Here is a 27,006-nt window from a genome sequence, read left to right on the forward strand (position 1 = left end):
TCACCGATCTGTGTAAGGGGCCGGTCCCGGCCCCTTACCATGTGATCAGCTGTCGACCAATGACAGCTGATCACATGATGTAAACAAAAGATCGGTAATTGTTTTTTTTTTTACTCATGCTGACAGCGCAAGTAGAAAAAAAAGCCGATCACCGGATCGGATGTGAGGGACATCGGTCCCCAAGTGGAAGAGGCACATCTGCCTCATCAGTGCCCACTAAAAGTGCCACCTAATAATGCCCACAGTGCCACCTAATAGTGCCCACAGTGCCACCTAACAGTGCCCACAGTGCCACCTAACAGTGCCCACAAGTGCCACCTATCAATGCCCACAAGTACCACCTATCAATGCCCACCTGTAGTGCCAATCAGTGCCACCTGCCAGTGCTGCCCATCACTGCCACCCATCAGTGCCCATCACTGCCACCCATCAGTGCCCATCACTGCCGCCTATCAGTGCCCATCACTGCCGCCTCATCAGCGTACATCAATGAAGGATAAAAATTACCCGTTTAAAATTTTTTATAACAAAATATAAAAAAATAAACATTTTTTTTTTTAAAAATTCAGTTTTTTTTAATAAAAAGTAAAAACCGCAGAGGTGATCAAATACCACTAAAAGAAAGCTCTATTTGTGGTGAAAAAATGATAAAAATTTCATTTGGGTACAGTGTTGTATGATCGCGCAATTGTCATTCAAAGTGCGTCAGCGCTGAAAGCTGAAAATTGGTCTGGATAGGAGGGGGGTTTAAGTGCCCTGTAAGCAAGTGGTTAAAGTGCCTACAAACTATGGTATATATACTGGAATATTTTTTTTTTTTAATACTAGTAATGTTGGCAATCAGCTACTTATAACGGGACTGGGATAGTGAGGCGAGAAATCTGACACTAACTGACGCTGGGGGGGGGACTGACAAACTGCCACTGACATCACCAGTGACACTAATACAGTGATCAGGGATAATAATATACACTATCACTGTATTAATGACACTGGCTGGGAAGGGGTTAAATGTGTGCCTAACTATGTGTATTATGTGTAAAGTGTGCTGCTTTTACTACAGATCTCCAAGTTTCTCATTCCTTGGTACAGAGCTCTGTGTTGATTGTCAGCACAGGGCTCCGGGCTGTTATTGGGCACAGCCGATCAGCAGGTCTCGGACATGAATCATTGGCCGAGACTCACTGACAGGCTCCCGCTTGGGGGGGGGGGGTGCTTATAGGCAGCGACCGCAGTACATTGTGGGCAGGCGGTCTGCAAGTGACCAATCACAGTTAGATTTTTATTCAAATTTTCTTAGGATATTCTGAAAAATCCGGGCATTCTGTGATGCCATCATTGTATCAACTCATTTTAATCAACCATACTTGCTACTTAAATCAACCATCAGACATAATAAACAGACTTCTTTTATTTGCTAAATAAATCAATGATCAAACTTGGTTCACACCTATGTAGGTTGCGATTAATGCGTTTTGCATTTTTTACATGTGTTTTTGATGTATTTCTAATGCATTTTTGATGCGTTTTGTATTTTTTTGAGAGATGTCTGTTGTCATGTGAGAAAAAAACAGCAAGAACACAGCAGAAATCACTAGTTTTTTATGCGTTTCTGCTATGTTTCCATTGAAGTCTATGGAATCAAAAACGCAACCTGATGTGGGGAAATAAAAGTCCCTGACCCTTTCCAAAAAAACGCACCAGTAGAAAATGCACAGATGTGAACTTGACCCATAGGAAACCATGTTAAATAGACTGTAGTGCATTTCTGCAAAACCGAAAACGCACTGAAAAATGCATAGGTGTGAACCAGGCCTTATAATGCAAAACAAAGATTAAATAATCCATTAGAGCCGGAATCTGCAGGCCCTTCAATGGCTGAAGAACACCGGGAGGCGGGGCTTATGGTCAGCAGCGAATGGGAGCTTTTAGTCAGCCACCGGTAACTGTGTCGGGAACTCGGCACAGCTCTATCGGCGCTATTGCATGCAAATATGTGGCCACTCGGCGTCAAGACCCAGCTGCCAAGAGACCGCATATTTGCGTGCGCTTGGCGCCTAGGGGGTTAAAGTTCAGTCAGTGTACATAGTCAAGAATTTTGTGAACACCCAGGTAAGAATTCTTTCTTTCCTTATAATGTTAAAAAAATGTGAAAAATTCATACAATTTTTCCTTCCTTAAATAGTTAATAACCATTTGGTTTTTAACCATTTAACTATTTAAAGACCGCCCACTGCAGACATACTGCAGCAGGGTGGCTCTATTGCGCAAAACGATATACCTGTACAGCATTTTGTGCAATAGGCCAGAGGGGGAGCCAATCAGCGGGTCCTGTGGACCTGATGACCGCCAGGGCCCACCGATCGTTCCCCAGAGATGCAGAAAGGAGATCGCCGCTCTGACAGGGGAGAACACCGTGATCTTGTGTTCCTGCGAAGCAGGAACACAGATCTCTGCGTTCACCCAGTCAGTCCATTCCCCACACAGTTAGCAAGCACCCCCTAGGGACACACTTAACCCTTTGATCGCTCCTGATGTTAACCCCTTCCCTGCCAGTGTCATTAGTACAGTGGCAGTGCATATTTTTAGCACTGATCACTGTAATAATGTCACTGGTTCCCAAAAAAGTTTCAAAAGTGTCAGCTAGGTGTCCGATTTGTCCGACGCAATGTCACAGTCTCGCTAAAAATCACAGATCACCGCCATTGCTAGTAAAAAAAAAAAAGCAAATAAAATGGCATAAAAATATCCCATAGTTTTTTAGACTATAACTTTTGCGCAAACCAATCAATATACGCTTATTGGGATTTTTTTTTGCCAAAAATATACAGCAGAATATATATTGGCCTAAATTGATGAAGAAATTACATTTTTTACATTTTTTTTTATTTGTTATGTTTTATAGCAGAAAGTAAAAAATATTGGGTTTTTTTTTTCAAAATTGTGACATTTTTTTTGTTTATAGCGCAAAAAATAAAAACCGCAGAGAAGATTTTAACCCCTTCCTGACCAGAGCACTTTTTGCGATTCGGCACTGCGTCGCTTTAACTGACAATTGCGCGGTCGTGCGACGTTGCACCCAAACAAAATTGACGTCCTTTTTTTCCCACAAATAGAGCTTTCTTTTGGTGGTTTTTATTTTTTGCGCTATAAACAGAAAAAGAGCGACAATTTTGAAAAAAATGCAATATTTTTTACTTTATGCCATAATAAATATCCCCATTAAATATATAAAAAAACATTTTTTTTCCTCAGTTTAGGCCGATATGTATTCTTCTATATATTTTTTGGTAAAAAAAAATCGCAATAAGCATATATTGTTTGGTTTGCGCAAAAGTTATAGCGTCTACAAAATAGGGGATAGATTTATGGCACTTTTATTATTAATTTTTTTTTTTTATTAGTAATGGTGGCGATCTGCAATTTTTATCGGGACTGCGACATTATGGCGGACACATCGGACACTTTTGACACTATTTTGGGACCAGTGACATTTATACAGCGATCAGTGCTATAAAAATGCACTTATTACTGTGTAAATGACACTGGCAGTGAAGAGGTTAACCACTAGGGGGCGATGAAGGGGTTAAGTGTGTCCTAGGGAGTGATTCTAACTGTGGGGGGGGGTGGGCTACTAGTCACGTGACAGCGATCACTGCTCCCGATGACAGAGAGCAGTGATCTCTGTCATGACACAAGCCAGAACGGGGAAATGCCTTGTTTACATAGGCACTTCCCCGTGCTGCGGCTCTGTGACAGGATCGTTGGGAGACCAACATTGTGGGCACGGTCACCCTGTATGCGGCGGGCCCGTGCGAGCCTGCCATCCCCACCTCTTAAAGGGGACGTACAGGTACGCCCATTAGCCCACCGTTGCCATTGTGCTGACGTATATCGGCGTGCAGCGGTCGGCAAGTGGTTAAAGTATAACTAAAAGCTTTTTTTTTTTTTTTTTTTTTCATTTTGGATGGAGAGGGATTAGAACACCTGTCAGTTTTTATTGCTGTCTGTGTGCCGGTTGGGGAGATTAACCCTTGCTATTTGTCCTGATTAACCGTATCAAAAGTGAAAGCAAAAGAAAATCTCAAATTTTGGGTTGACACCAGAATAATAGAGGTGGAATCTTCCAATGGGGACACTAGGTCTGGTGACACACCGGGATTTCCCCACTTTGCAGGGACTTCCCCCCACTTTCTGTTTTGGCTGTGGCTTAGGCCTTGAGTGACGCTTTGGGGTTTGATTTCCTAAATTCAAATAGGCTGCGCACATTGCAAAGTGCAGTTGCTCCAGAGCTTAATAAATAAGTAAAAGTTTAACTTTGCAAAGAATACCCAATCACGTGCAAGGAAAATTAAAAAAAAAAAAAACAGCATTTTTGCTTGCACATGATTGGATGATGGAGGTCAGCAGAGCTTCTGCTCATTTACTAAGCTCTGGAGCAACTGCTCATGCAAAGTGCACAGTCTATTTTCCTTTAGTAAATCAAACCCTTTAAGTGTGCATATAGTATTGATGTTTACATTTTGATACATTTAATAAAAATAACTTTTTAATGAAATATCATATAATGGCCCCTGGTTATCACCTATTTACTCTTTGTTTAATTCATAAATGATTACTGGGTTCAGGGACCTTCCCTAATTGCTGATAATAGGATTTTCTTATTTATACAGTTTAGGAGCTCCTGGTTCCACATCATTTATTATTTATATATTAAGAATGCTTTATTGCAGAAGAGTTACAGTGGGGTTTATTTACTGAAAGCTACTGTTCACTTTGCAAGGGAAGTTGTACATTGCAAGGGGACTTACTCCAGGGAATTAGGTGAAGGTCCGCTGCCTTCTATTATCCAATTATATGCAAGGAGAATTTTTTATTTTTTATTTTCTTTGCATATGATGTGGTGTTCTTTTCAAAATGAAATTACATTGCGTTCACTAAGCTCTGGGGAAAGGTACTTTGCAATATGTAACTCCCCCTGCAAAGTGAAAAGACTATAGGGGTTGGTTCACTAAAACTGGAGAGTGCAGAATCTGGTGCAGCTGTGCATGGTAGCCAATCAGCTTCTAATTTCAGCTTTGTTTAATTAAGCTTTGACAAAAAAACCTGGAAGCTGATTAGTTTCTACGCAGAGCTGCACCAGATTTTGCACTCTCCCGTTTTAGTAAATTAACCCCAATGTGCCATTAGTAAATCAACCCCACTATACATCCTCTAAAAAAAAAAGGGCTGGGAAAATTAAAGATTAATTCCTTGATTAATTGTTAATTTTTTTGATCGATCAAAATTCTTTTAATCTGTACTCACCTCTCCGCCGGCTTCCCGGTCTTCAGGGAGTTCCGACGGACATCGACGTCACCAGACTCCTCCGCCCTTCCCCAAGTGCCTCCGTCTGCTAACAAAGAGAAGGGGGGAGGAGTCCGGTGACGTCGATGTCCGTGAAATCATAAATTGAGGAGGACAGATCCTAACGATTTGATTGATCTCACTGGTCAAAGTATTCAGATAAACATCTATGTAAAGCCTGGACTTGGCTATGAAAATCAACATTTCTGAGGGCTTTCCTGGCTGTAAGTCAGTTTGACGATGAACTGACATTGATTGGTTATCCAGCAATCAAGAAACATTTATGATGAGGGCACTTTTTTTTCCAAAGAGCTGACACTTTGCTGGCTCAGCAGGTGATGGATGTCTTTGGCTCTCCATTGGTCCCCCTGATTGTAGGGTGACGCTGTAGCCCCGCCCCCCTGAGGAAGTTCTGAGGAAGGTCTGATTGAACGTAACGCGTACAGGGGAGGAGCTACGCATTGCATCAGCTAAAAGTAGTTGGATCTGTATGTGCGTTATAATTAATCGAAATTAGTCGATTAATCGATTAAAAGAGAAATTGAGTAATCAAACATGAAAATTTTAATCAGTAACAGCCCTAAAAAAAATTAAAGAAAAATTACCAGGCAGGCTTTTTATTGCAAAGTTTTTATTTATTTATTTATTTTTTAAGTGGTGTTCCACCCAAAAAAAAAAAAATTCATCAATGTGCCTAAAAAAAATAAAAAAAAAAAATTTGGAAATTTTTTTTTTTTTTTTAACTCACCTCTAAATGGCTGTTGCTAGGGGGTCCCTCGTAGTCTGCCTCCTTTAGTGCCTGGGCTCTTGACATCACTTCCCCTCGGCGCAGGAAGGGCTCAGCTCTGCCCCCTCCTTCTTGTCAATCATCTGGGACACGTGACAGGTCCCAGATGATTGCGCGGCCAATCACGGCTCGTGGCGCCGCTCGCGCATGCCGGACGCCCACAGTTTCAATGCCAGGGCCGCCGAACGGAGGGGGAGATGAGCGGGGCTTCGATCCCCCGCATCGCTGGACCCTGGGACAGGTAAGTGTCTGATTATTAAAAGTCAGCAGCTGCAGTATTTGTAGCTGCTGACTTTTAATTTTTTTTTTTTTATAATGGGAACACCACTTTAAAGTCCCACTTTAAGTTAGCCAGTAAAGATTAAAAAAAAGGCTTTATTGGAGCATGCAGCTTGCATTGTTCCCCCACTAATGATCAACACCAGGCCACAGTCCCTCAACTTGGGGAGTGGAGAGTGGAGTGGAGAGTGGAGTGGAAAGTGGGTGTTGATGAGAACAAAGGCATCTTCCTCACAACACTGGACCAGTGATGGTGGGGATCTGTGGGCAAGTCTTACCAGAATCTGGAAGCCCCAATTAACAAAAACGGTGACTGGAGGGCTCCCAAATACCACCCCCAAGTCCCTTCTACTTCTTGTATAATGCAAAAGCAGCAAAAACAACTGTTACAGTAAAAATGCGCAAAGCCTTGCATTGGAAATGAAGCTAATTGACTTTGTATTTTAGTTGTAAATTTAAATGCACAATAAAAATGTCAACGAAATGCCAGCTACGTTGAGGAATGAAAAACAACTGTAATTGGCAATATAAAAATAATTATGACAGTTTATAACATTTCTAATGAGGTCTGCAGCTAATTGGTCTGTGGACATTTTATGACACAGCATAAAACCTCGATCATGTTTTTTAGATTAACTTACGCACTTATGACATCTGTGATGTCCTTTTGGGATAAATCTGATATAAGAACGTATTCACCTTCAAAATACAGTATCAAATGAAATACACATAAAACTGACCAAGGAATTCATAAAATCAAATGATATATTAAGCCTTCCCCACAGCCCAATCAATGACAATTTAGAGGCGAATATATCTTTATTGTTTTACAATATAACAAGGAAATAGCGAAAAAGAAAAAACAAATCCACTTCACGTTATGGGAGGGACGGGAACATAACGTGGGAATATAGTGAGCAAGATATACCATTGAGAGCAAAAAAAGAAATACGAATAAAGGGCATAAAAAAATTGACTGGTAATGGCGGATTATTGCACAAAGTAAGTACACCCCTCACATTTTTGTAAATATTTTATTCTATCTTTTCATGTGACAACACTGAAGAAATGACACTTTGCTACAATGTAAAGTAGTGAGTGTACAGCTTGTATAACAGTGTAAATTTGCTGTCCCCTCAAAATAACTCAACACACAGCCATTAATGTCTAAACCGCTGGCAACAAAAGTGAGTACACCCGCTTTCCAGCTCTGATGGATGTCTTCTGAGGGAGGGCCGTGATTTCCCTCTGACGTCATCCGGGGAGATCACGTGGTCGCTCGTCTCCTCTGCAAAAGCCGTGTATCGGAGCTGGAATGCGGCCGCAAGCCATGTGACTGGCCTGAAGACAGCTCAAATCACATATTTACAACACTCGTTTTGTAAAACTAATGGCATAGTGTGCTATGCCAACCTGTAATAGAGAGGCTGGCAGTGAAAACTGTATGATTTTATTTTACAACTGGGGCCAGCCGGAGACAGATACAGAGGCAGATGACAGGGAGGAAGGAGGGGGTGAGGGGGGAGAGAGGAGAGCAGAGGGGACAGCGTATGAAGGAGGGACGTACTTTGACCATGGTGATCAGGGTGGAGCAGCCCTGGTTATCGTGGTCTATTTAGAGAGGGCATACATGAAGTGGTTCAGGGTTTTTTTTTTTACAGTTTAGAGGGGGGCAGATTACACAGCACAAGCACTGTGCTGTGTAATCTGCTTTAAGGGACCAGAATCTACATATATTTTTGGGGTCCCTCTGCACCATACACATTGCACCCATAGATGATATACCACTGTGTGTGGTCAGGAAGAATACAGGGTCAGCATATACTTCATTTGTGTGTTTACAAGTTGTCTAACATGAATCCGACCCTTATTGTTTCCTCTAATACTGAGAATGATTTACTAAAATTGGACAGTACAAAATTTGGTGCAGCTCTGCATAGAAACCAATCAGCTTCCAGGTTTTCCTGTCAAAGCTTAATTGAACAAGCTGAAGCTAGAAGCTGATTGGCTACCACGCACAGCTGCACCAGATTTTGCAATCTCCAGTTTTAGTAAATCAACCGCACTGTGACTTGTTACAATGTCCACAAAGTAGTAAGTAAATAGGCAGGCACAGCTGGGTGTTCACATTGACATTCTGATGGCATTTTACACAAGAGCCAATGAGTTGATATATGCTTTAATATTTTCCATCACAAATACAGAAAGACAACATACAAATTCCTTCCCTTCCTTCCTTCCTTGCATAGGGGTTGATTTACTAAAACTAAAATGCTCTTACTGAGTGTAAAGAAGCCTTTCCATATGTGGCTAAAACCGAAAATTGTGATTGGATTTTACTGGTACAAATGGAGCAAACAAATCAGTGAGTAAAAAAGTTTACATAAAGTTTATTACAGTTAAAATCATATACTAAAAGAAAATTCAAAAATCTGGGCTCCACAGATGAGGGACCTACAAAAAACATATATACTACTCAATTACTATATGATTCCCAAAGGGTTATCCAAGAGATCAAAGGTCGACGTGTTTCACTTTATTTGCTTCCTCAGGGCTTTGTATTCTTGGATGTAAGGGTGAGTAGTCTAGCTAAAGAAATGCATACATGATCAATATATAATCAACTTAGAAGTTACAAACAAGAACAAATATAGATATCACAGAACTAGTATATGCATTTACCAAAAGTATTAGGATGTAGGGTTCAAAATTGAGTTTGCAGCTATAACAGTTTCAACTCTTCTGGGAGGCTGTCCACAAGGTTTAGGAGTGTGTCTATGGAAACGTTTGACCCTTCTTTCAGAAACGCATTAGTGAGGTCAGGTACTAATGTTGAACGAGAAGGCCTGGCTTGCAGTCTCCACTCTAATTCATCCAAAAGGTGTTCTATCGGGTTGAGGACAGGACTCTGTGGAAGCCAGTCAAGTTCCTCCACCCCAAACTCCATCATCCATGTCTTTATGGACCTTGCTTTGTGTACTGGTCCAAATCATTTGGTGAAGGGGGGAATATGGTGTGGGATTGTTTTTCAGGGGTTGGCCTTGGCCCCTTAGTTCCAGTGAAGGGAACTCCTAAGGCATCAGCATACTGAGACATTTTGGACAATATTATGCTCCCAACTTTGTGGGAACAGTTTGGGGATGGCCCCTTCCTGTTCTGCGCACCAGTTCACAAAGCAAGGTCCAGAAAGACACGGATGAGCAAGTTTGGGGTGGAGGAACTTGACTGGCTTGCACAGAGTCCTGACCTCAACCCAATAGAACACCTTGAATTAGAGTGGAGTCTGCGAGCCAGGCCTTCTCGTTCAACATCTGTACCTGACCTCACAAATGCGCTTCTGCAAGAATGGTCAAACATTCCCACAGACACACTCCTAAACCTTGTGGACAGGCTTCTCAGAAGAGTTGAAGCTGTTATAGCTGCAAAGGGTGGGCCAACGCAATACTGAACCCTACAGACTAAGACTGGGATGCCATTAAAGTTCATTTGTGTGTAAAGACAGGTGTCCCAATACTTTTGGTAATATAGTGTATATAGGTACAAATGTGTGACTTACATACTGCCTTCAAATTGTAGGACATACAGTAGATTACGTCTTTAGCAGCCAGATAATTCTTATTCAACCTTTCCATACTGTTTGTGGAGGTTACATCTCTTCTCTTCCAGATGTAAAAAGTGTCCGTTTGTCATTCTATGCCTGAAGGTAAAAAACCTTTAGTATGCAGTTCCCCCCTAGTTCCCCCCAATACTTTCCTGATCCCAATCTCGATCCAGCGATGCGCAGGAGTACAGCTGCTCTCCCGGCTTTCCAGCTCAGAGCAGTGGAAGCTAAACACGTGCAATTCGTTTCGGTCCAAATACAAATTCGGATGGATTTTTGATTATTCAGAGATTCGGATGTATCCGGATCTCTGAATAAAATAGTAACGAATAGTAATGAATTTTGTTGAAATCTGTTAAAATTAGTTTTGATTATTCGTATTCCAATGAATTCCAACTTTTCAGAACAATTAGAATTCAGATCGGTCGAAAAACGATCGTCCGATTCAAATTCCTTGTGAAGAATAGCTGGCTGTTAAGCAGCGTGATGGGAAGCCAGGCCGCCCGCGTCCTTAACAACTATGACTCATCGTCTGTCAGCTGGCTTCCCATTAATTTTTTGGGGTGAATGGGTAAGGGTACGATGTAACCGATACTCATTCACATATGGGGGGGCTAAAGGGGGCTTCCAGATTCTGATAAGCTCCCTGCCCACAGACCACCACAACCACCGGCCACAGTTGTGGGGATGAGGCCCTTCTCTCCATCAACATGGGGACAAGATGCTTTGGGGCAGGGGGGCAGAGTTTTTCAACAAAAACTAAACTAAGCAAATTCTGAAACCAAACTAAACAAATTTCATACCGAAACAAAATTAGTAACATAACAAATCTGTCTGAAATTAAACGAAACTAATTTTTCCGTTCTGCACATGTCTACTGAAAGGCATTTTTGCCCATATGCCGCGTACACACGATCAGAATTTCGGCCCGCAAAAGACCGATGAGAGTTTTTCGTCGGAAAGTGCGACCGTGTGTATGCTTCGTGTGTATGCTCCATCGAACTTTTGCTGGCCGAATTCCAGCCAGCAAAAGATCAAGAGCATGTTCTTAATTTTTCGGTCGGGAAAAGTTCCTATCCGAAAATGCGATCGTCTGTGGCAATTCCGACGCGCAAAATTCCTACACATGCTCGGAGACAATTCGACACACGCTCGGAAGCATTGAACTTCATTTTCTCGGCTTGTTGTAGTGTTGTACATCACCGCGTTCTTGGCGGTCGTAAGTTCAGCGAACTTTGCGTGACCGTGTGTATGCAAGGCAAGCTTGAGCGGAATCCCGTCGGAAAAGCCGTCATATCTTTTTCTGACGAGAAGTCCGATCGTGTGCACGTGGCATTAGTATCATTTTAAATAGATAGGGGCCCGGTAGGGATGTGAGCCCATGACCCAGAGCTACAAGGAAAGTGCTAACTTCATAAAGTGTATCTGCAAAAGTAATTTTATTTTGGATAGCGAGGGGTCTGAACCTTTTGTCATATATATATTTTTTTTAAAAAGTTTGTGCCCTGATTTCAGTTTTTTTTTCCCAATACTTTATTTAAAGATAACACACGGTAAATTCAGAAACCACAGCATTGACAGGTTTGAAATGAAACATTGCCATGGATAAGGCTACATCTTAAATACCAGTGCATATAAAAGAGGCAAACATGCATCAAGAATGATCCAGAAAGCCTGGGTCAAGGGAGTCTACGTACCCCATGTGGTGATTTCTACGGTAGACACAGTTTTTATAAAGAAGAAGAGAGGCAGGAGTGACCCAAAGGATCACACAAACAAAAACAATAAGAGCAGTATAGAAAAGAAAAAGAAAGGATGCGGAAAAGAAAAGAAAAAAAAAGGTGGGGGGGTGTAAAGGGAAGGGGACCAGGGGACTATTCCAGCTCCTGTCCAATCCACTTGGATGTAGGAACTCATCATTAGGGATGAGCTTCGTGTTCGAGTCGAACCCATGTTCGACTCGAACATCGGCTGTTCGATCGTTCGCCGAATTGCGAACGTTATGGGCCGTTCGCGCTAAATTCGTGTGGCGCGTCACGGCCCATAATTCACTGCGGCATCGCAGTGCATTGCTGGCTGATGATTGGCCAAGCATGCACTATGACCCGCATGCTTGGCCAATCACAGCGCCGTCAGTAGAGAGAGCTGTAATTGGCCAAAGCCAGGGTGGCTTTGGCCAATTATGGCTCAGGGGATTTAGTACACACCCCACACTATATAAGGCCGCCTGCACGGCGGCCCTGTGTAGTGTGTGTTCCGGTGTGCTGAGAGATAGAGAGAGAGAGAGACAGTGTCATTTGATTTGAGTTAGATAGATTAGGCAGAACAGTCAGTCAGTTAGCTGCACTTACAGTGTATTGTGTATATATATGCATCCCAGGTGTTGCATATATATATATACACTGTATTCAGTTTAGCTAGATCCGTTCCTGTTATCTTCTATCTAGACTATTTACATTTAATGCAGTGCGTCCTGCTCACAGTGTTCAGCTAGATCCGTTCCTGTTATCTTCTAGACTATTTACATTTAGTGCAGTGCGTCCTGCTCACAGTGTTCAGCTAGATCCGTTCCTGTTATCTTCTAGACTATTTACATTTAGTGCAGTGCGTCCTGCTCACAGTGTTCAGCTAGATCCGTTCCTGTTAAATTCCTACTGACAGGCAGGCTTGTCTGGTTACAGTATATAAAGCTACCTGAAGAAAATTACAGGTGTTCTATTTGATCCTATTAGTACCACGGTCAGGCAGCTAGACTATTTACATTTAGTACAGTGCGTCCTGCTCACAGTGTTCAGCTAGATCCGTTCCTGTTATCTTCCTACTGACAGGCAGGCTTGTCTGGTTACAGTATATAAATCTACCTGAAGAAAATTACAGGTGTTCTATTTGATCCTATTAGTACCACGGTCAGGCAGCTAGACTATTTACATTTAGTACAGTGCGTCCTGCTCACAGTGTACAGCTAGATCCGTTCCTGTTATCTTCCTACTGACAGGCAGGCTTGTCTGGTTACAGTATATAAAGCTACCTGAAGAAAATTACAGGTGTTCTATTTGATCCTATTAGTACCACGGTCAGGCAGCTAGACTATTTACATTTAGTACAGTGCGTCCTGCTCACAGTGTTCAGCTAGATCCGTTCCTGTTATCTTCCTACTGACAGGCAGGCTTGTCTGGTTACAGTATATAAAGCTACCTGAAGAAAATTACAGGTGTTCTATTTGATCCTATTAGTACCACGGTCAGGCAGCTAGACTATTTACATTTAGTACAGTGCGTCCTGCTCACAGTGTACAGCTAGATCCGTTCCTGTTATCTTCCTACTGACAGGCAGGCTTGTCTGGTTACTGTATATAAAGCTACCTGAAGAAAATTACAGGTGTTCTATTTGATCCTATTAGTACCACGGTCAGGCAGCTAGACTATTTACATTTAGTACAGTGCGTCCTGCTCACAGTGTTCAGCTAGATCCGTTCCTGTTATCTTCCTACTGACAGGCAGGCTTGTCTGGTTACAGTATATAAAGCTACCTGAAGAAAATTACAGGTGTTCTATTTGATCCTATTAGTACCACGGTCAGGCAGCTAGACTATTTACATTTAGTACAGTGCGTCCTGCTCACAGTGTTCAGCTAGATCCGTTCCTGTTATCTTCCTACTGACAGGCAGGCTTGTCTGGTTACAGTATATAAAGCTACTTGAAGAAAATTACAGGTGTTCTATCCCAGCTTAGTGCAGCTACAGGCCATTAGTATGTCTGGAAGGCCAAGAAGGAGAGGCAGACAGTCACAAGCCAATAAGAGAGGGCAAGCAGGCTCTGTGTCTAGTGCTGGTCGTGGAGACGGTGCATCCTCATCAGCACGTGGCCATGGGACACGCTTGGCCTTTTTTTCGGCAGCTGGCCGTGTTGAGCCACAACATGCGGAAGACTTGGTCGAGGGGATGACCAAGCCGTCCTCATCCTCCTCATCCTCTCTCACCCATGCCCAGGGTGCTTTGTCTGGCAAAGCAGCGGCCTCTTCCCTCAGCTCAATGTCATCAGTGACTCCTTCCCTAGCTCCACCATGTCCTCATGAGGATTCCCTCGAACTGTTTGACCACAGTGTTGGGTACATGCTCCAGGAGGATGCCCAGCGTTTGGAAGGCTCTGATGACGATACTGAGCTCGATGAAGGCAGTAACATGAGCACGGACAGAGGGGGTGCCCAAGAAGGACAGCAATCTGGCAGTCATGCTCCCCCTGCTGCAGCATACTGCCAGGTTTGCTCCAGTGATGAGGAGGGAGGGGATGATGAGGTCACTGACTCAACGTGGGTGCCTGATAGGAGAGAGGAGGAGGAGGAGGAGGAGGAGGAGGAGGAGGCAGCGGCACATCACCAACGAGGCAGGATGCCCTCCAGGGGCCAGCCTAAGGGCAGCACATTGACTGCATCACACCCCAAAGCTCCACATGTGCAGGGCGCTGCAGTCTCTGCGCGTTATTCAAAAAGTTCTTTGGTGTGGGCCTTTTTTGAGACGAGTGCATCAGATCGCACCGCTGCTATTTGCAACATATGTCTCAAGCGTATCTCGCGTGGCCAAAACATCTCCCGCTTGGGTACCACATGCTTGACCAGACATATGTTGACCTGCCATGCAGTTCGTTGGCAAGCGTATCTAAAAGACCCACACCAAAGAACAAAGAGGATCTCTCCTTGCTCCTCATCAGCTGAGATTTCCAACCCCACTAGACCTTCAGTCCTCTCTGAGACCTGCAGTGAGAGTAATGAAGGTGTAGAATTAGATGTGTCACAGCCAAGTACTTGTGGGCAATCTGCTTTTGGTACACCGACGTCAGATTGTACCAGGCAAATTTCCCTGCCCCAGCTGCTGCACCGCCGAAAGAAGTTTGCTCCCAGCCATCCACATGCCCAGCGGTTGAATGCTAGCTTGGCAAAATTGCTAGCACTTCAACTGCTGCCTTTTCAGTTGGTAGACTCTGCCCCCTTCCGTGAGTTTGTGGAATGTGCGGTTCCTCAGTGGCAGGTACCCAAACGCCACTTTTTCTCACGGAAGGCGATTCCGGCTCTCTACCGGCATGTGGAAGGCAATGTCCATGCCTCGCTGGACAGGGCGGTCAGCGGTAAGGTGCATATTACCGCTGACTCATGGTCCAGCAGGCATGGACAGGGACGTTACCTAAGTTTCACGGCGCATTGGGTGACTCTGCTGGCAGCTGGGAAGGATGCAGGACAAGGTGCAGTAGTGTTGGAGGTTGTTCCGCCACCACGCCTCCAAAATGCTGATTGTGACACACCTCTCTCCTCCACCCCCTCCTCTTCTTCTTCCTCCATGGCCTCTTCCTCGGAACCAGCGGTGCTCCGTAGGCGTTCAAGGGGCTACGCAAGTACGCAGGCCAAAAGATGCCATGCGGTGCTTGAGCTGGTGTGCTTGGGGGACAGGAGCCACACTGGGGCAGAGGTTTTGTCAGCTCTGCAGGGGCAGGTTCAGAGGTGGTTGACGCCACGCCAACTTAAGGTAGGAATGGTGGTTTGCGACAATGGCACCAACCTCCTCTCTGCCCTCCGACAGGGACAAATGACCCATGTGCCCTGTTTGGCTCACGTCCTTAACTTGGTGGTGCAGCGGTTCTTGGGCAGGTACCCGGGCTTACAGGATGTCCTGAGGCAGGCCAGGAAAGTCTGTGTGCATTTCCGCCGGTCATATAATGCCAGTGCTCGGCTGACGGACCTCCAAAAGGAGTTTAACCTGCCCAAGAACCGCCTAATCTGTGACATGCCCACCAGGTGGAACTCAACGTTGGCCATGCTGCAGCGGCTGCACACGCAGCAGAGGGCCATCAATGAGTACCTGTGCGACTATGGCACCAGGACAGGGTCAGGGGAGCTTGGTTTTTTTTCCCCACGCCAGTGGGCCATGATCAGGGATGCATGCACTGTCCTGTCACCATTCGAGGAGGCCACGAGGATGGTGAGCAGTGACAGTGCATGCATCAGTGACACTGTCCCCCTTGTCCACCTGTTGGAGCACACGCTGCGTGGAATAATGGACAGGGCACTTGAGGCAGAACAGAGGCAGGAAGAGGAGGACTTCCTTAGCTCTCAAGGCCCCCTTTATCCAGACAGTGTTCCTGCGTGCCCGCCGATCACACAGGAAGAGGACGAGGAGGAAGAGGAGGAGGAGGAAGATTGTGTCAGTATGGAGGTGGAGCCTGGCACTCAGCATCAGCAGCAGTCTTTAAGGGATCAGTCCCAAGAAACACATGGACTTGTACGTGGCTGGGAGGAGGTGGCTGCGGACCATGTCGTTCTTAGTGACCCAGAGGACTCCGGACCGAATGCCTCAGCAAACCTACGCTGCATGGCCTCCCTGATCCTGCAAAGCCTGCGTAAGGATCCTCGTATTCGTGGTATCAAGGAGAAGGACCAATACTGGCTGGCAACCCTCCTTGATCCACGTTACAAGGGTAAGGTTGCGGACCTTATCTTGCCATCGCAGAGGGAGCAGAGGATGAAACATCTTCGGGAGGCCTTGCAGAAAGGTCTGTGCAACGCGTTCCCAGAGACTGGGAGGTTACAAACTCCTGTTTCTGGACAACGTGTTGCTGAGGCTTCGGTCAGTCAAAGAAGGAGCGGTGGAGAAGGTGGCCGTCTGACCGATGCGTTCAGACAATTTTTTGGTCCGCAGCCCCAAGGTATGATCGGTTCCAGCAACCATCGCCAGCGTCTGTTTTACATGGTGCAGGAATACCTAGGGGCAAGATCAGACTTGGACACCTTTCCCACCGAAAATCCTCTGGGTTACTGGGTCTTGAGGATGGATCACTGGCCAGAGCTTGCACAGTATGCAATTGAGCTACTGGCCTGTCCTGCATCCAGCGTTCTTTCGGAACGCACATTCAGTGCTGCTGGAGGCGTGGTAACCGATCACAGGGTGCGTCTGTCCACCGACTCGGTCGATCGGCTGACCTTCATAAAAATGAATGAGTCTTGGATCACCACCAGCTACCAAGCACCTGATGCTGATGTAACCGAATAATTTTTTTTGAAATCTCAGATCCCTTCAAAGACTGCCTATGCTGATGCTGAGTGACTATCCCTGAGTAATTATCCTCTTCCTCCTCAATCATCACGCTGATAGCTTGTAAGAACATTTTTGGTTCTGGGCGCCACCACCAGTGCCTAAGGCACAATTTTTCAGCCCCTGTTTAACAGGGGCGTGTAATTACAATTTTTGATGTAATACTTTGCAGCAGGGCTCGTTCCTGCATTCCAACTAGAGTGTCTGTGAGGGGTTGCAGTGTTGTGGCACCAGCACCAGTGCCTAAGGCCCAATTTTTCTGCCCCTGTCTAACAGGGGCGTGTAATTACAATTTTTGATGCAATACTTTGCAGCAGGGCTCGTTCCTGCGTTCCAACTAGAGTGTCTGTGAGGGGTTGCAGTGTTGTGGCACCAGCACCAGTGCCTAAGGCCCAATTTTTCTGCCCCTGTCTAACAGGGGCGTGTAATTACAATTTTTGATGCAATACTTTGCAGCAGGGCTCGTTCCTGCGTTCCAACTAGAGTGTCTGTGAGGGGTTGCAGTGTTGTGGCACCAGCACCAGTGCCTAAGGCCCAATTTTTCTGCCCCTGTCTAACAGGGGCGTGTAATTACAATTTTTGATGCAATACTTTGCAGCAGGGCTCGTTCCTGCGTTCCAACTAGAGTGTCTGTGAGGGGTTGCAGTGTTGTGGCACCAGCACCAGTGCCTAAGGCCCAATTTTTCTGCCCCTGTCTAACAGGGGCGTGTAATTACAATTTTTGATGCAATACTTTGCAGCAGGGCTCGTTCCTGCGTTCCAACTAGAGTGTCTGTGAGGGGTTGCAGTGTTGTGGCACCAGCACCAGTGCCTAAGGCCCAATTTTTCTGCCCCTGTCTAACAGGGGCGTGTAATTACAATTTTTGAAGCAATACTTTGCAGCAGGGCTCGTTCCTGCGTTCCAACTAGAGTGTCTGTGAGGGGTTGCAGTGTTGTGGCACCAGCACCAGTGCCTAAGGCCTAATTTTTCAGCTCCTGTTCAACAGGGGCATGTAATTACAATTCTTGATCTAATATTTCACAGCAGGGCCCTGTGAGGGCTTACAGTGTTGTGGCCACAGCAACACCTAAGGCCCAAATTTCTGCTGAGTATATAGGGCAGGACCCTACTTTCAAACATCTAACTTACAAACGACTCCTACTTGCAAACGGAAGGAGACAACAGGAAGTGAGATAAAATCTACCCCTAGGAAGGGAAATTCTTTCCTGTAAGAGTTAATATGGGAAAACAATTTCTCCTTTCCACTGATGCTTTCCAATCCTTGTTCCACAAAAAAACCCAAATTTTCAAAAAACATTTTTCATTGGGACAAAAAAGTGAGGTGAAATCTTCTGAAGAGGAGGAAAGACAGCAAAACAAATGTCACAGGGGTGATAACCCTTCCCTATGTTTTCCAAAAAGCTTAGAAAAGATTTTTTGGCTGGAGCTAAACACGTTAAAAATGTTCAAAATTACAAACAGATTCTACTTAACAACAAACCTACAGTCCCTGTCTTGTTTGCACCGCCTGTATACTGCTGTTCAGAGTATATAGGGCCTGGTGGCCCCACACCTTTCCTTATTTTAATTTGGGTGCGGGGTTCCCCTTAATATCCATACAAGACCCAAAGGGCCTGGTAATGGACTGGGGGGTACCCATGCCGTTTGTCTCACTGATTTTCATCCATATTGCCATGACCCGACATGACATTAAACCCGCAAGCAGTTTTAAATGAGATTTTTTCCTTTAAAAATGACATTTGGTGCAGGGACTGTTCTAAACATGGGAAACACGCGTCACTTTACAGGCATACTATAGACACCCCCCAAGTACGATATTTAAAGGAATATTTCACTTTTTTTTTTTTACTTTAAGCATCATTAAAATCACTGCTCCCGAAAAAACGGCCGTTTTTAAAAGTTTTTTTTGCATTGATACATGTCCCCTGGGGTAGGACCCGGGTCCCCAAACCCTTTTTAGGACAATACCATGCAAATTAGCCTTTAAAATGAGCACTTTTGATTTCGAACGTTCGAGTCCCATAGACGTCAATGGGGTTCTAACGTTCGTGCGAACTTTCGGTCCGTTCGCGGGTTCTGGTGCGAACCGAACCGGGGGGTGTTCGGCTCATCCCTACTCATCATTATATTCTCCAGAATAGGGATTTTAAGTCAGCGGCTCTTTGTACTCCTCAGAGTAGACAAATGTGTGCAAGGCCCTTCTTCGTGGTCGGATTTCATTTTTATGTACTGTTCCAAAGCTAGCATTAGTCTCAAACATGCTGTGATTCTGCAGGAGGGAAGAGACTATGCCACTGTTTTAATAGATCAGTACCTGGTACTGGTCAATTTCCTTATTTTTGGGGCTTTTTGGTGGCATTGGCACATGTCCTTAGGCGGTATAACACTTCCTACATTTATATCCGAATAAATACATACTTTTTTTTTTTTTGGAGTTAGAACCATAGCAACTTTTAGGCTTGATATAACATCCTCGGGTTAAATTTGGATGCCCTGGTCGTGTAGTGCCCCCCCCCCTTCTATGTGTGTCCGCCCCTATTGGGGACTATGGATCTGGGATGATATTATCTGTGCCCCCTTCTTTCTGCGGTTAAACAGTCACTTACTTATACTGTATGCACTGAAACAGATCTCCTGAGGAAGCGTAATCTGTGAAATGCGTTGAGATCCAGAAAACTGTGATGTCCCTCTCTCCTGCTACATTGATGTCCTGTTCTTATATTCATATGACTGTATAAACTAGTTTATTTCATGTGACTTTGTTCAGTGGGCACAATGATTATGGTATGTGGTATAACTAATGGATTACACAAGATTCCATAATAAATCTTTTAATTCTGATTTTTTTTAACCTTTTCAATGTAATCTAACATTCTGTTAAAAAAAAACAAAAAAAAACCTTGTTTATTCCTCAGTTTATAAGTCCCATTTTTTCGATCTATATACATTTTTCACATTAGTCCCAAACATATGGATGACGTCCATAACTATAGAAGAAGAAACCAAAATGTCGTAATTGGCCTGTAGTGGGGTAGTGATAGAGATGGGGGGCTGCTGTGTGCTATAGTCTTGGTTTCTCCCAGGTCATAGGCCCTGCAATGTGCTCTTCTCCAGAGAGGTTCACACTAAGCATTTGCACAAGTATTGGTACTCATGCAAATGCTCTGATACCTAAAACCGATACTGTCAGGCTCTGTTCTTTCAGCTGACAGTGGGATTCCCCCACTGATAGCTGAAAGGTTAAAAAAAAGTCGTCAATTATCGGTTGTTATGGAGCAGGGCCACTCCGTCCTTCACAACCGATGACTCATTCAGCTGTTGGGGGGTTCCCCTGTTGACAGCTGAAGTGTAAACTGAAGTCCCAGCAATTTGAGCTGTCAAAAAAAAAAAAAAAAAAAGCTGCCGGGCAATGTTTATCAACAACATCACTCAGCCGAAAGATAAAAAGAAACATTGTTTCTTTTTGTATCTTGCTGTTTTTATTCATCTACAGATCAAAGGGATGAACTGCGATCTGCAGATGAAGTCAGTTTAAAACAACCTGTCAAATAAAAAACATTTTTTTAATGTTTCTCTGTTTAACCCCTTATTAACCCTTATTTTACTCTAATCAGCCTTAATTAACTCCTTATCCTCCTCCATTTAAATATTATTTTACTGCTGATTTTTTTTCTTCACTTCTATTTTATAAACTATTAATAATTAAAACTTTTTTTTTGTTTGCTTTGTTCATTAATATTTTTACACCTTTAACATATATTTACACGTTTCGCATTGAAAATAGAACAAAATTAAATCATTTTTTTTCCATTTCATTTGTAAATAACTTTTCAAAGCTTTGTACCATTGCTGGCAGCTGAAGTATAAACAAAACAGTTGCGGTAGGTATTGGTAATTGGTATGGGTGAGTACTTCAAAAAAAAGTATCGGTACTCGTAAAATAATAGTATCGGTGCATCTCTAGTTCAGGCCCACCCCTGCTCTTGATCTCTTCTACATCTCCAGACTCCCTGCTTATTCCTTCTTCAATTTTTATGTAAATGTAAGCAGGTTGCAGCTGGAATAGTTAGGTGATGCTCCGGACAGGAGTGTGAGCGTTAATGTTTTTCCCAGTTTTTTTGCCTGGCGGGTTTCCTTTGGGTTCAACCCACTGATCCTGGGATATATGGGAGAAAGTGGTCCAGAGCAGAGAAAGCAAGAGTCAGAAGGGGAGAGAGTCAGAGAGCCAAGCTGGGAGTGAGAGTTGCTGCAATGATCGTAATGTTAGAGGTCATCGGGACCTGGGGTTCCTCCTCGAAGACACCAACCACTGGGGAATGCCACTGATGGACCCTGGGTTTGACACCTCATCCCTTTAAAACCAAACACATATTAATTTCACAGGTTGTTTGGCTGATTAAAGTGGTTTTCTTCTTGCCTTACCTGCAAGGCAAAGACGTAATGCGCTGGCATGCATCGCATGCTAGCACATTATGCAAAATTTACCTGAAAACAAAGCACATTAGTGATGCGAGGTCATCACTGGAGACGGCATCCATCTATACCTGGTCTTCCTTCCGAGTTTGCGCATGAGCCGGGCATGTGCACGGGAGCCGCTGTTCACGTCACGCTGCTCTGAAAAAATGGCACAGGCGGCCCGTTCCTTCAGAGCGCATGCACCAGTGACATAACTGGCTGCTAGGGCAGTAAATATCTCCTAAACAGTGCATATTTAGGAGATATTTACACTACCTATAGGTAAGCCTTAACATAGGCTTTCCTATAGGTAAAACTTAAAGATAGAAGTTTATTTCCTCTTTAAGGTGGTAATTAAATTTACTTAGTGCCTTACCTGCATTAAATTAGCCCCAGAACCTGTGCAGTTAATATGTGTTCAGTTTTAAAGGGATGAGGTGGCAACCCTAATGGACCCCCTTTATTATACAAGGTATGCAGGTATGCCAGGGCAGCAGGTAGCCTGAGTTAAGGATAGGGATGTAGGAAGAAAGACTGTTCTTGCATGTTGGACTTTATAATATGTTGCACTTTTTGAAATAAAGCTTTTAAAACCGTTCTCTGGCCTGTACTGACGTTAATCAAGGGATGTAATGCAAGTACATGGCAGATTTCTACAGCTCGGGTCACTAAAGCACTTTGGGATATGAAGACATCAGTACAAGGAGTCTATATGGTATGCAGATACAAGTGGTTACCAAGGGTAATGGAGGTTTACCAAGCAGCCTGTTGTGAAGCGCATGTCTGTGACAGGTGGAAAAGCTTCTTGCAGCAAGGGTGTTGTCTGCACTCTCTCCGTGAATGGTTCGTCTCCCACAGCAACAGGAGCAGACTTATGCAGCAGAGGTCCCCGGCCTGAGCACAGTTACGGAAAAGCAAGATTTAAGGAAGTGCACACATGGAGTTCACGCTAGGTGCACGTGGGATCCCATACCATTACTGGGAGTGAGGTAGCGGTTATGCACTGGACAGGTGAATGTAGACAAGGCTCAGCATGTCCCTCTTAAATGCATGCTACAGATGTACAGGTGTACATTGTCACAGGGACCTGAAGGTTAACTGGAGAACAGTTATGGTACAAGTGTACATAGTGTACGTTCATCGCTAAAAGCAGAGGCCCGCCTTAAGGTTGAGTTTTCCTCCATGGCGGCCTCAGCCTTGTCCCAGGGCATTGATGAAAATAGCACAAAAGTAAAGGTACCCCATGTGTAGTTAAGTGACCTTGTTCAAGGTGCCTAGCATAGCTTGTACCCCAGGGTAGGCCTCTAATGTGACCCTCACTTGGCACCCAATGAGGAAGGGAACATGGAGGAAGTGTCACTCCCCTTACATACTATTGCCAGCCTCTAGCTCTATACCACTGGGAAGTTAAAAAACAAAGGCAGTAACCCCCTCTTACAAAAAAAAAGAAAAAATTGGTTAAAAACGAATATGCAGTGTAATACATCATTAATAATAGCAGCAAGTAAGAGAAAAAGTCAATTTAATTTTATGCTAAAAGTAGCGATAAGAAATCTAAGTGTGCAATGTTAAAAATTATGAGAAACAGTCCATAAATGTTCCAATTCAATGATATTCAAATTAATGGATTCATATAGTGATGAGACAAAGGAACTCAACACCAGCTGCAAATATGATGGAAGACAACACTTGGCACCAAGGTGATCAAACCAAGTCGCTTACCAGATAATAGGGACTCCTAAGTTATACAGTGGTCACCAAAGTGGTCAATTGTGACGAAATGCGTAAGCCAGGACCTATGACGTCAGCACGTGCCGGTACTTCTTTATGCATGTGTGTCTAATACTTCAATATGTTTCGTTAAAACGTATCATTTATTAAACTATGAAGGCTTCTTTACTTTTTATGTGGATAAGTTCATATGTCTGTTGATCTGTGCTGGCCATTAGGTGACCAATGAAACCCTGGAATATCGGTATCATCGGAGTGATTGGGAGATCTGTATATCTTTGAGCTTTTGTGACCACTCTATAACTTTAGGGTCCCTATGGTCTGGTAAGCAGCTTGGTTTGATCAACTTGGTGCCGAGTGCTGTCTCAAATACAGTTTTTTAAGTACATTGATCAATTATCGTACACACTTATTTACATTATAAAGTATTTCATTATGTTGAGTTTCTTTAATGCAGCAGGCATTCAGCTGAGAGACAGCTGGATGTAACATCAAAGGTAGCTAAGAGCCGCATGTGCCTCCCAAGCCGCTGCTTTAGGTATACTGTTATAGACAGTTACAGATCATTAGAGACTCAAAACTGTGTCTTGTGAATTTGATTTTGGTGACTTTTCTATTGAATTCGTACAGTTTCCATAAATGTCCTCAGTACCCTCTGCGATAGCCCTATTATTTCCTGTGCATACAATTTGCTCAGTATTTAAATAAAGAGATTCGGATCATGCTGGCACTCTATTTTATTATCAATGTTTATCTAACAGAATATTACAGAATCTTCTCATTTATAAGTGTGACATACAGAAACAAGATAATCTTCTCTTCCATGTGCTGCTGAGTTCTAAGAATCGGCAATAACTTATTTAAATCTTGTTCAAGCGGCGTCCTTGTGTGGAACAAATACACAGTGATCCTGAGATGTGGCAATCATCTTGTACTTCAGAGAAAAAAAGAGAGCAATTTTGATGTATTTTATGTTCCTATAAAAGCAGCAGAGAGTTTGTAAAGACACGTGGGGATGGGGGTTAGATGGGTCCTTATTTGATCTCTGCTAAACTGGTCGTAGATAGTTTTTTCTATGGGATGAACAAAAAAATACAGATTTCCCCAGAAATACTAAAGAGGTGGATAGAGGAATTTCCCCCGATGGGTCATTGTATTTTGACAACAGCACAGAATACACTGTGCAATATCAGAACACACTGTGCAATATCAGAATACACTGAATACACTGAATACACTGTGCAATATCAGAATACACTGTGCAATATCAGAACACACTGTGCAATGTCAGAATACACTGTGCAATGTCAGAATACACAATGTAATATCAGAATACACTGTGCAATGTCAGAATACACTGTGCAATGTCAGAATACATGGTGCAATGTCAGAATACACCCAATTGGCTGCAGCTGCTGATCAGCAAAAGATTTTTTTAGCATTTCACTTCAACAGATGTTGATCAAACAATCAACTTCTGTTGAGCAGAGATGGTCACACACTGAACAGCATTCAGCCAGACCATATTGAACCCCAAAAAAATTTGATCTGTCTATGGCCAGCTTTAGTGGCTCAAAATACCAAAACCATAGGGATGACATCAGGCCCAGAATGAATAGGCCTGGGCATTTTAGACTGAGCAGCCCATGACATATTTACCGGGGGGCACAGAGAGCATGGGGGGGGTGGGGGAGCATGGAGGATGGAGAACAGGGGGAGGGGTGAAGAGCACAAGGGATGTGAAGAGCATAGGTGGGGGGAGAGCACAAGGGGGTGCGAAGAGCACTCGGGGGGCTGGAGAGCACTGAGAGGGGGTGTAGAGCACTGGGGGCTGGAAAGCGTAGGGGGGGGCCTGAGAGCATGGAGGGGTGGAGAGTATGGGGGGTGGAGAACATGGGATAGCGAAGAGCAAAGGGGGTGGAATGTACTAGGGGGGCTGGAGAGCACAGGGGGGCTGGGGAGCACAGGGATTGTTGGAGAGCACTGGGAAGGCCAGAAAGGACTGGGGAGCTGGAGAGCACAGGGGGGCTGGGGAGCACAGGGAGGGTCGGAGAGCACTGGGAGGACCAGAAAGCACTGGGGAGCTGGAGAGCACTGGGGGGGGGGGCAGAGAGCACTGAGGGGGGAAGTGCATGGGGGGTTGGAGAGCACAGGGGAAAGCTTGAGAGCACAGAGGTGGCTGGACAGCACGGGGGGCAGAGAGCACTGGGGGAAGCAAAGAGCCCTGGGGAGCTAGAGAGCACTGGGGGGAGGCAGAGAGCATGGGGGGGCTGGAGAGTACTGGGGGGGGAGCCTGACAGCACAGGGGGGGTGGAGAGCACTGGAGGGCTTAAGAGCACAGGATGGCAGATAACGTGGGGGAGGGGCGGAGAGCACAGGGGGACAGAGAGCACAACTGGGGGGTCGAAGAGCACTGGGGGGGCTGGAGAGCACTGGGGGGTGTACAGCACGGCGAGGGGGGCCTGAGAGCATGGTGGCTGGAGAGCACTGCGGAGCAGAGAACATGGGGGAGGGGCGGATAGCACGGGGAGTGCACACAATGAAACATATCCAAGCAAACATACAGCTGTTAAGGCTAGTAATATAACATAAACTTCATATATATATATATATATATATATACATATATATATATATATATATACCGTACAGGCCCCCATATATCTATCTTATTCTCTGCTATTCCTTTTACTTTAGCCTTGAATCTTTCCAGCCATCACAGCCTCCGGTAGCGAGTCTTGAAGTCTCATTACACGGTCAAAGTGTTCAAGTTTTATCTTCGCTGCCAATCCTTCTAGTGAACTCTCTGCTCTTATTTCCTAGACTCTAGTAGCTCCTGTTAAAATACATTTATCCTACCGAAATGTTCTCTTGTTCGACTTTTTAAAGACCAGGAGTCATTTCTGCGACTTTAGAAGATTTTCTTGAGAAGAGCTGTGGGTAATACAAATAAGGTCTAAATATGTCGACACCGCTCCTGGCAGCTCCATCGAGTGCCCCTTGGGCACATTTAACAGGCTCGGCTCTATAGGCCCGTAGCTAACATGCTTCCATGCTTTTAATTGAAACCATCTTGACAATGACGTACGGAATCCAAATCTGTCTTGACTAAAGAATAAGAAAGCAGCTTCTTCCATACTGGAGGCATGTGTCAGCTATTTAAAAATGTACAGACAGTACAGTTTCCACTGAGGAAAGAATGGTGATGTTCCTTACTAGGACTTTGCAATGCAATTTATGTGCCTATTTCCCAAGCTATAAGATACAATTTTGTGCTGACTCTGCATAGCTGGATCTACTTATGGAATACTAATATGATTTATTTTATTTGTTCACCGATTTTTTTCCCTATTGCAATATTTAACCCTTCACTGCCCTAACTGTTTTGCTTGTTTTTTGCACACATGTTCAAAAAAAGATTTATTTTTTTCTTATCACTAGAACTCCTGAGTACTTGCTTTAGGGATTCACTCTTTATATCTGTCTTGATCACAAATGTCATGGGGACTAAAAGATTAGTTAAAACCTTCAAACAAAGCAGAGACTCTGGAGATGTAAATGATGGCATTTCAAAGTTTTTATGTTACATGATAATAATGCAATGGCTTATCAAGCACAAATTCTCAGTATTTTAAGGCACACAAACATAATATATTACCCAATAATAAACGTAAAAGATGAGGTTGCTCCGAATAAATAGATACCAAACGTGTCAAGTCTTATAATTG

This window comes from Aquarana catesbeiana, linkage group LG01, assembly GCF_042186555.1.
Source record: "Aquarana catesbeiana isolate 2022-GZ linkage group LG01, ASM4218655v1, whole genome shotgun sequence".
NCBI classification, from domain to species: Eukaryota; Metazoa; Chordata; class Amphibia; order Anura; family Ranidae; genus Aquarana; species Aquarana catesbeiana.